The sequence below is a fragment of the Idiotropiscis lumnitzeri genome, unplaced genomic scaffold (assembly GCF_059441095.1).
Source record: "Idiotropiscis lumnitzeri isolate Australia: NSW breed Sydney's pygmy pipehorse unplaced genomic scaffold, RoL_Ilum_1.0 HiC_scaffold_194, whole genome shotgun sequence".
Classification (NCBI taxonomy): domain Eukaryota; kingdom Metazoa; phylum Chordata; class Actinopteri; order Syngnathiformes; family Syngnathidae; genus Idiotropiscis; species Idiotropiscis lumnitzeri.
The window spans coordinates 162,552-171,906 of record NW_028283732.1 but is presented as its reverse complement, the minus strand read 5'-3'; positions in this window follow the sequence as shown (position 1 = coordinate 171,906).

The following is a 9,355-nucleotide window of genomic DNA, read 5'->3' as shown; positions in this document are numbered from 1 at the left end:
GCCATTAATTTGATTGTCCAATATTTCCCTTATGAGATAATGCCTCTCATAGCAAATGTGTACAGCGCGAGCTGAAAATGCATTTACAGCACTAAAAAACCAAACTTTTATAACAGCTAAACCAAACGTTTCCAATGTAAATTTCCACCTTTATATAGTGTAAAAAGACATCCTGAAGCCTGGGCAGTCATTAATTTGATTGTCCAATATTTCCCTTATGAGATAATGCCTCTCATAGCAAATGTGTACAGCGCGAGCTGAAAATGCATTTACAGCACTAAAAAACCAAACTTTTATAACAGCTAAACCAAACGTTTCCAATGTAAATTTCCACCTTTATATAGTGTAGAAAGGCATCCTGAAGCCTGGAAAGTCATTAATTTGATTGTCCAGTATTTCCTTCATGAGATATTGCAACACTTAGAAAAAGTGTACAGCGCCAGCAGACAATGAATTTTCAGCACTAAAAAAACGAAACTTCATTAACAGCTAAACTAAATGTTTCCAATGTAAATTTCCACCTTTATATAGTGTAAAAAGACATCCTGAAGCCTGGGCAGTCATTAATTTGATTGTCCAATATTTCCCTTATGAGATAATGCCTCTCATAGCAAATGTGTACAGCGCGAGCTGAAAATGCATTTACAGCACTAAAAAACCAAACTTTTATAACAGCTAAACCAAACGTTTCCAATGTAAATTTCCACCTTTATATAGTGTAAAAAGGCATCCTGAAGCCTGGAAAGTCTTTAATTTGATTGTCCAGTATTTCCTTCATGAGATATTGCAACACTTAGAAAAAGTGTACAGCGCCAGCAGACAATGAATTTTCAGCACTAAAAAACCGAAACTTCATTAACAGCTAAACTAAACGTTTCCAATGTAAATTTCCACCTTTATATAGTGTAAAAAGACATCCTGAAGCCTGGGCAGCCATTAATTTGATTGTCCAATATTTCCCTTATGAGATAATGCCTCTCATAGCAAATGTGTACAGCGCGAGCTGAAAATGCATTTACAGCACTAAAAAACCAAACTTTTATAACAGCTAAACCAAACGTTTCCAATGTAAATTTCCACCTTTATATAGTGTAGAAAGGCATCCTGAAGCCTGGAAAGTCATTAATTTGATTGTCCAGTATTTCCTTCATGAGATATTGCAACACTTAGAAAAAGTGTACAGCGCCAGCAGACAATGAATTTTCAGCACTAAAAAAACGAAACTTCATTAACAGCTAAACTAAATGTTTCCAATGTAAATTTCCACCTTTATATAGTGTAAAAAGACATCCTGAAGCCTGGGCAGTCATTAATTTGATTGTCCAATATTTCCCTTATGAGATAATGCCTCTCATAGCAAATGTGTACAGCGCGAGCTGAAAATGCATTTACAGCACTAAAAAAACCAAACTTTTATAACAGCTAAACCAAACGTTTCCAATGTAAATTTCCACCTTTATATAGTGTAAAAAGGCATCCTGAAGCCTGGAAAGTCTTTAATTTGATTGTCCAGTATTTCCTTCATGAGATATTGCAACACTTAGAAAAAGTGTACAGCGCCAGCAGACAATGAATTTTCAGCACTAAAAAACCGAAACTTCATTAACAGCTAAACTAAACGTTTCCAATGTAAATTTCCACCTTTATATAGTGTAAAAAGACATCCTGAAGCCTGGGCAGCCATTAATTTGATTGTCCAATATTTCCCTTATGAGATAATGCCTCTCATAGCAAATGTGTACAGCGCGAGCTGAAAATGCATTTACAGCACTAAAAAACCAAACTTTTATAACAGCTAAACCAAACGTTTCCAATGTAAATTTCCACCTTTATAGAGTGTAAAAAGACATCCTGAAGCCTGGGCAGTCATTAATTTGATTGTCCAATATTTCCCTTATGAGATAATGCCTCTCATAGCAAATGTGTACAGCGCGAGCTGAAAATGCATTTACAGCACTAAAAAACCAAACTTTTATAACAGCTAAACCAAACGTTTCCAATGTAAATTTCTACCTTTATATAGTGTAGAATGGCATCCTGAAGCCTGGAAAGTCATTAATTTGATTGTCCAGTATTTCCTTCATGAGATATTGCAACACTTAGAAAAAGTGTACAGCGCCAGCAGACAATGTTTTTTCAGCACTAAAAAAACGAAACTTCATTAACAGCTAAACCAAACGTTTCCAATGTAAATTTCCACATTTATAGAGTGTAAAAAGGCATCCTGAAGCCTGGGAAGTCATTAATTTGATTGTCCAGTATTTCCCTTATGATATAATGCCTCACATAGCAAATGTGTACAGCGCGAGCTGAAAATGCATTTACAGCACTAAAAAACCAAACTTTTATAACAGCTAAACCAAACGTTTCCAATGTAAATTTCCACCTTTATATAGTGTAGAAAGGCATCCTGAAGCCTGGAAAGTGATTAATTTGATTGTCCAGTATTTCCTTCATGAGATATTGCAACACTTAGAAAAAGTGTACAGCGCCAGCAGACAATGAATTTTCAGCACTAAAAAACCGAAACTTCATTAACAGCTAAACTAAACGTTTCCAATGTAAATTTCCACCTTTATATAGTGTAAAAAGACATCCTGAAGCCTGGGCAGTCATTAATTTGATTGTCCAATATTTCCCTTATGAGATAATGCCTCTCATAGCAAATGTGTACAGCGCGAGCTGAAAATGCATTTACAGCACTAAAAAACCAAACTTTTATAACAGCTAAACCAAACGTTTCCAATGTAAATTTCCACCTTTATATAGTGTAGAAAGGCATCCTGAAGCCTGGAAAGTCATTAATTTGATTGTCCAGTATTTCCTTCATGAGATATTGCAACACTTAGAAAAAGTGTACAGCGCCAGCAGACAATGAATTTCCAGCACTAAAAAAACGAAACTTCATTAACAGCTAAACTAAACGTTTCCAATGTAAATTTCCACCTTTATGTAGTGTAAAAAGACATCCTGAAGCCTGGGCAGTCATTAATTTGATTGTCCAATATTTCCCTTATGAGATAATGCCTCTCATAGCAAATGTGTACAGCGCGAGCTGAAAATGCATTTACAGCACTAAAAAACCAAACTTTTATAACAGCTAAACCAAACGTTTCCAATGTAAATTTCCACCTTTATATAGTGTAGAAAGGCATCCTGAAGCCTGGAAAGTCATTAATTTGATTGTCCAGTATTTCCTTCATGAGATATTGCAACACTTAGAAAAAGTGTACAGCGCCAGCAGACAATGAATTTTCAGCACTAAAAAAACGAAACTTCATTAACAGCTAAACCAAACGTTTCCAATGTAAATTTCCACATTTATAGAGTGTAAAAAGGCATCCTGAAGCCTGGGAAGTCATTAATTTGATTGTCCAGTATTTCCCTTATGAGATAATGCCTCACATAGCAAATGTGTACAGTGCGAGCTGAAAATGCATTTTCAGCACTAAAAAACCAAACTTTTATAACAGCTAAACCAAACGTTTCCAATGTAAATTTCCACCTTTATATAGTGTAAAAAGACATCCTGAAGCCTGGGCAGTCATTAATTTGATTGTCCAGTATTTCCCTTATGAGATAATGCCTCACATAGCAAATGTGTACAGCGCGAGCTGAAAATGCATTTACAGCACTAAAAAAACAAACTTTTATAACAGCTAAACCAAACGTTTCCAATGTAAATTTCCACATTTATAGAGTGTAAAAATGCATCCTGAAGCCTGGGAAGTCATTAATTTGATTGTCCAGTATTTCCCTTATGAGATAATGCCTCACATAGCAAATGTGTACAGTGCGAGCTGAAAATGCATTTTCAGCACTAAAAAACCAAACTTTTATAACAGCTAAACCAAACGTTTCCAATGTAAATTTCCACCTTTATATAGTGTAAAAAGACATCCTGAAGCCTGGGCAGTCATTAATTTGATTGTCCAATATTTCCCTTATGAGATAATGCCTCTCATAGCAAATGTGTACAGCGCGAGCTGAAAATGCATTTACAGCACTAAAAAACCAAACTTTTATAACAGCTAAACCAAACGTTTCCAATGTAAATTTCCACCTTTATATAGTGTAGAAAGGCATCCTGAAGCCTGTAAAGTCATTATTTTGATTGTCCAGTATTTCCTTCATGAGATATTGCAACACTTAGAAAAAGTGTACAGCGCCAGTAGACAATGAATTTTCAGCACTAAAAAAACGATACTTCATTAACAGCTAAACTAAACGTTTCCAATGTAAATTTCCACCTTTATATAGTGTAAAAAGACATCCTGAAGCCTGGGCAGTCATTAATATGATTGTCCAATATTTCCCTTATGAGATAATGCCTCTCATAGCAAATGTGTACAGCGCGAGCTGAAAATGCATTTACAGCACTAAAAAAACAAACTTTTATAACAGCTAAACCAAACGTTTCCAATGTAAATTTCCACCTTTATATAGTGTAGAAAGGCATCCTGGAGCCTGGAAAGTCATTAATTTGATTGTCCAGTATTTCCTTCATGAGATATTGCAACACTTAGAAAAAGTGTACAGCGCCAGCAGACAATGAATTTTCAGCACTAAAAAAAACAAACTTTTATAACAGCTAAACCAAACGTTTCCAATGTAAATTTCCACCTTTATATAGTGTAAAAAGGCATCCTGAAGCCTGGGAAGTCATTAATTTGATTGTCCAGTATTTCCCTTATGAGATAATGCCTCACATAGCAAATGTGTACAGTGCGAGCTGAAAATGCATTTTCAGCACTAAAAAAACAAACTTATATAACACCTAAACCAAACGTTTCCAATGTAAATTTCCACCTTTATATAGTGTAAAAAGACATCCTGAAGCCTGGGCAGTCATTAATTTGATTGTCCAATATTTCCCTTATGAGATAATGCCTCTCATAGCAAATGTGTACAGCGCGAGCTGAAAATGCATTTACAGCACTAAAAAACCAAACTTTTATAACAGCTAAACCAAACGTTTCCAATGTAAATTTCCACCTTTATATAGTGTAAAAAGACATCCTGAAGCCTGGGCAGTCATTAATTTGATTGTCCAATATTTCCCTTATGAGATAATGCCTCTCATAGCAAATGTGTACAGCGCGAGCTGAAAATGCATTTTCAGCACTAAAAAACCAAACTTTTATAACAGCTAAACCAAACGTTTCAAATGTAAATTTCCACCTTTATATAGTGTAAAAAGACATCCTGAAGCCTGGGCAGTCATTAATTTGATTGTCCAATATTTCCCTTATGAGATAATGCCTCTCATAGCAAATGTGTACAGTGCGAGCTGAAAATGCATTTACAGCACTAAAAAAACAAACTTTTATAACAGCTAAACCAAACGTTTCCAATGTAAATTTCCACCTTTATATAGTGTAAAAAGACATCCTGAAGCCTGGGCAGTCATTAATTTGATTGTCCAATATTTCCCTTATGAGATAATGCCTCTCATAGCAAATGTGTACAGCGCGAGCTGAAAATGCATTTACAGCACTAAAAAACCAAACTTTTATAACAGCTAAACCAAACGTTTTCAATGTAAATTTCCACCTTTATATAGTGTAGAAAGGCATCCTGAAGCCTGGAAAGTCATTAATTTGATTGTCCAGTATTTCCTTCATGAGATATTGCAACACTTAGAAAAAGTGTACAGCGCCAGCAGACAATGAATTTTCAGCACTAAAAAAACGAAACTTCATTAACAGCTAAACCAAACGTTTCCAATGTAAATTTCCACATTTATAGAGTGTAAAAAGGCATCCTGAAGCCTGGGAAGTCATTAATTTGATTGTCCAGTATTTCCCTTATGAGATAATGCCTCACATAGCAAATGTGTACAGTGCGAGCTGAAAATGCATTTACAGCACTAAAAAAACAAACTTTTATAACAGCTAAACCAAACGTTTCCAATGTAAATTTCCACCTTTATATAGTGTAGAAAGGCATCCTGAAGCCTGGAAAGTCATTAATTTGATTGTCCAGTATTTCCTTCATGAGATATTGCAACACTTAGAAAAAGTGTACAGCGCCAGCAGACAATGAATTTTCAGCACTAAATAAACGAAACTTCATTAACAGCTAAAGTAAACGTTTCCAATGTAAATTTCCACCTTTATATAGTGTAAAAAGACATCCTGAAGCCTGGGCAGTCATTAATTTGATTGTCCAATATTTCCCTTATGAGATAATGCCTCTCATAGCAAATGTGTACAGTGCGAGCTGAAAATGCATTTACAGCACTAAAAAAACAAACTTTTATAACAGCTAAACCAAACGTTTCCAATGTAAATTTCCACCTTTATATAGTGTAAAAAGACATCCTGAAGCCTGGGCAGTCATTAATTTGATTGTCCAATATTTCCCTTATGAGATAATGCCTCTCATAGCAAATGTGTACAGCGCGAGCTGAAAATGCATTTACAGCACTAAAAAACCAAACTTTTATAACAGCTAAACCAAACGTTTCCAATGTAAATTTCCACCTTTATATAGTGTAGAAAGGCATCCTGAAGCCTGGAAAGTCATTAATTTGATTGTCCAGTATTTCCTTCATGAGATATTGCAACACTTAGAAAAAGTGTACAGCGCCAGCAGACAATGAATTTTCAGCACTAAAAAAAACGAAACTTCATTAACAGCTAAACCAAACGTTTCCAATGTAAATTTCCACATTTATAGAGTGTAAAAAGGCATCCTGAAGCCTGGGAAGTCATTAATTTGATTGTCCAGTATTTCCCTTATGAGATAATGCCTCTCATTGCAAATGTGTACAGCGCGAGCTGAAAATGCATTTTCAGCACTAAAAAACCAAACTTTTATAACACCTAAACCAAACGTTTCCAATGTAAATTTCCTCCTTTATATAGTGTAAAAAGACATCCTGAAGCCTGGGCAGTCATTAATTTGATTGTCCAATGTTTCCCTTATGAGATAATGCCTCTCATAGCAAATGTGTACAGCGCGAGCTGAAAATGCATTTACAGCACTAAAAAACCAAACTTTTATAACAGCTAAACCAAACGTTTCCAATGTAAATTTCCACCTTTATATAGTGTAGAAAGGCATCCTGAAGCCTGGAAAGTCATTAATTTGATTGTCCAGTATTTCCTTCATGAGATATTGCAACATTTAGAAAAAGTGTACAGCGCCAGCAGACAATGAATTTTCAGCACTAAAAAAACGAAACTTCATTAACAGCTAAACTAAACGTTTCCAATGTAAATTTCCACCTTTATATAGTGTAAAAAGACATCCTTGAAGCCCGGGCAGCCATTAATTTGATTGTCCAATATTTCCCTTATGAGATAATGCCTCTCATAGCAAATGTGTACAGCGCGAGCTGAAAATGCATTTACAGCACTAAAAAAACAAACTTTTATAACAGCTAAACCAAACGTTTCCAATGTAAATTTCCACCTTTATATAGTGTAAAAAGACATCCTGAAGCCTGGGCAGTCATTAATTTGATTGTCCAATATTTCCCTTATGAGATAATGCCTCTCATAGCAAATGTGTACAGCGCGAGCTGAAAATGCATTTACAGCACTAAAAAAACAAACTTTTATAACAGCTAAACCAAACGTTTCCAATGTAAATTTCCACCTTTATATAGTGTAGAAAGGCATCCTGAAGCCTGGAAAGTCATTAATTTGATTGTCCAGTATTTCCTTCATGAGATATTGCAACACTTAGAAAAAGTGTACAGCGCCAGCAGACAATGAATTTTCAGCACTAAAAAAACGAAACTTCATTAACAGCTAAACTAAATGTTTCCAATGTAAATTTCCACCTTTATATAGTGTAAAAAGACATCCTGAAGCCTGGGCAGTCATTAATTTGATTGTCCAATATTTCCCTTATGAGATAATGCCTCTCATAGCAAATGTGTACAGCGCGAGCTGAAAATGCATTTACAGCACTAAAAAACCAAACTTTTATAACAGCTAAACCAAACGTTTCCCATGTAAATTTCCACCTTTATATAGTGTAAAAAGGCATCCTGAAGCCTGGAAAGTCTTTAATTTGATTGTCCAGTATTTCCTTCATGAGATATTGCAACACTTAGAAAAAGTGTACAGCGCCAGCAGACAATGAATTTCCAGCACTAAAAAAACGAAACTTCATTAACAGCTAAACTAAACGTTTCCAATGTAAATTTCCACCTTTATATAGTGTAAAAAGACATCCTGAAGCCTGGGCAGTCATTAATTTGATTGTCCAATATTTCCCTTATGAGATAATGCCTCTCATAGCAAATGTGTACAGCGCGAGCTGAAAATGCATTTACAGCACTAAAAAACCAAACTTTTATAACAGCTAAACCAAACGTTTCCAATGTAAATTTCCACCTTTATATAGTGTAGAAAGGCATCCTGAAGCCTGGAAAGTCATTAATTTGATTGTCCAGTATTTCCTTCATGAGATATTGCAACACTTAGAAAAAGTGTACAGCGCCAGCAGACAATGAATTTTCAGCACTAAAAAAACGAAACTTCATTAACAGCTAAACCAAACGTTTCCAATGTAAATTTCCACATTTATAGAGTGTAAAAAGGCATCCTGAAGCCTGGGAAGTCATTAATTTGATTGTCCAGTATTTCCCTTATGAGATAATGCCTCACATAGCAAATGTGTACAGTGCGAGCTGAAAATGCATTTTCAGCACTAAAAAACCAAACTTTTATAACAGCTAAACCAAACGTTTCCAATGTAAATTTCCACCTTTATATAGTGTAAAAAGACATCCTGAAGCCTGGGCAGTCATTAATTTGATTGTCCAGTATTTCCCTTATGAGATAATGCCTCACATAGCAAATGTGTACAGCGCGAGCTGAAAATGCATTTACAGCACTAAAAAAACAAACTTTTATAACAGCTAAACCAAACGTTTCCAATGTAAATTTCCACATTTATAGAGTGTAAAAATGCATCCTGAAGCCTGGGAAGTCATTAATTTGATTGTCCAGTATTTCCCTTATGAGATAATGCCTCACATAGCAAATGTGTACAGTGCGAGCTGAAAATGCATTTTCAGCACTAAAAAACCAAACTTTTATAACAGCTAAACCAAACGTTTCCAATGTAAATTTCCACCTTTATATAGTGTAAAAAGACATCCTGAAGCCTGGGCAGTCATTAATTTGATTGTCCAATATTTCCCTTATGAGATAATGCCTCTCATAGCAAATGTGTACAGCGCGAGCTGAAAATGCATTTACAGCACTAAAAAACCAAACTTTTATAACAGCTAAACCAAACGTTTCCAATGTAATTTTCCACCTTTATACAGTGTAAAAAGACATCCTGAAGCCTGGGCAGTCATTAATTTGATTGTCCAATATTTCCCTTATGA